The following is a 2,169-nucleotide window of genomic DNA, read 5'->3' as shown; positions in this document are numbered from 1 at the left end:
ATACTTAAATAAACGCAATTAAGTAACCAATTCAGTAATTACAGTAATTAATAATGTATCAACAATATGTTGATTAAGTATTTAACATTACAAATGATCTTATTTTTCATCATAGGTATTTATAATATTATAAAATAGCATTTTACTTAATTTCCATATTATATCACGTCTTTTAAAGATTTAATCATTACTAAATTTATTTTTTTTTAACTTAGCTTTTTTTTACACGGAGTTATAACGAATTGTTTTTGGTGTGGTTATACCATACAGTAGATAGGTTTCAATGTATCAACATTTTAACAGTAAGTAGATATAATAGGTATGAATTAATAATATGTTGTAATCAATAATAGTCAATAGATACATAATATATTGTATACATTATTCATAATATAGGTATTAGGTGGTCCTTATTTTTTAGGAACAATTAAATTACTTGAAAGAAAGTTTAGAAGTATAAATTGCATTGGATTGATTATATTATTTTAATAGTAGAATCAATATAATATTTTGATGAAATTGTAATATTAGTCATAAAACGTAATATGAGGCCAAGCATCGAGTCGTCGTCGTCGTTATCTTTAACTTAGTAATGACTGCAGTATTTTAAAAGTACCTATCAACAGGAAAAAAGTTAACAATAATATTTTTGTACAATAAATACTGATATACGCTGATATTGTACTATAGTGTTTTCTTCTTTACTGAACTGCACTCATGAAGAGAACATAAATTACTGTAAGTACATTCTCTATTCAGTTATTTATGTTTACTTGGTTGAGTCTTCATTGGTTATTACTCAAGAACTATTATTATTTTGGAAATGAGCGAGGATACCAACCATGAACGATTATAATATTATTCCAAAAATAGAAAAATAATATAAGAACTGGCGTGCTTTACAAAAAGGGAAATCACGTAGGTCCAAACCACAAATAAAAAAAGGAGAAGGATTTATGAGTAGACCGATCAAAAAACTTATTTGATATTGCTCATTCAAATGCTCCACAAATAATAAAAATCGACAAAGACAAAAAATTACAATTAGCACAACACGGGAAAGGTAGAAAAGGGTATATGATTGGAATAGATAGAAAGCTGGAAAAACAAGAAGAGCGAAAATATCAATGTGAAATTGCGTTTAAAAATTATAAAAATTTAAAAAAGAAGTAAAAAAGCTCAAGATGAATTATCAGCTACTGATACCATTGAATTATTTTCTTCTGAGATTTCTAGGGAAGGAGAAATTGAATTTCCATTAGAAGCCACATCTACTTTGAATATAAGAAAAAGGGGGAGACAAACTTTATACTATAAAGTGTTTTTAAAATAATTTGTTCATTTGTAATTTATATTTTGTAGAAGTTGGTGAAAGAATTAAAGCCGACAAAAGGGAATCAGAAGACTTAGATTGTAACAAAAAAAGACAATGTTGACAAATCAAAAAATAAAGACGTAAAACGTAAATAGTATACAAAAATGTGTTCCCGAAATTAAATTTTTGCAGCTTACAGCTCATAACGCAAGCATAAAATTGTATTGACATTTATATAAAAAATAGTACATGGGGTTATCATTACCTCAAATTTTATTTACACTTTGTCGTGTTAACTCACCAAAACTATGTTTTGTAAACATGTCTTAATAGTATTCTTTTTTTAATAAACAACTATTTATGTAATCACTTCTTATAATATATATACATAAAAAATAATTTGATTCATTCGCGGAACCCTGAAGTGAACTCCGTGGAACACAGTTTAAGAAACGCTGCAATAGAGCGTTAGTTATAAAATATTAGAAGCTTTAACAAATTTATAAAAACAGTATCTATTTTTTAATTTCTTTGCCACGACCTATTTATTCTGTAATATTTATGCACACCTACCTAATACCTTGTGTAATACTTATCTCTTATTGATATAGTATGTACTAAATTAACTGGTTACATATTATAATGTACGTAATATAAAAAAATAATTTAAATATAAAACGACTAATAGATGGCGTATCTATTTTATACATTTTTTTTTATTGTAACTCTCTCACAAACATAAGTGCCGATGCCTCCTCACTAACCCAAAATTACACCCAATACTAAGCATATTATCAGGCATCAATTACACTATAAACTATAATTGAGTATATTAACTATTATACAACATAACT

Source organism: Acyrthosiphon pisum, chromosome X (genome assembly GCF_005508785.2).
Source record: "Acyrthosiphon pisum isolate AL4f chromosome X, pea_aphid_22Mar2018_4r6ur, whole genome shotgun sequence".
NCBI lineage: Eukaryota > Metazoa > Arthropoda > Insecta > Hemiptera > Aphididae > Acyrthosiphon > Acyrthosiphon pisum.
The sequence above is the reverse complement of the archived record's forward strand: the minus strand, read 5'-3'. Positions refer to the sequence as shown.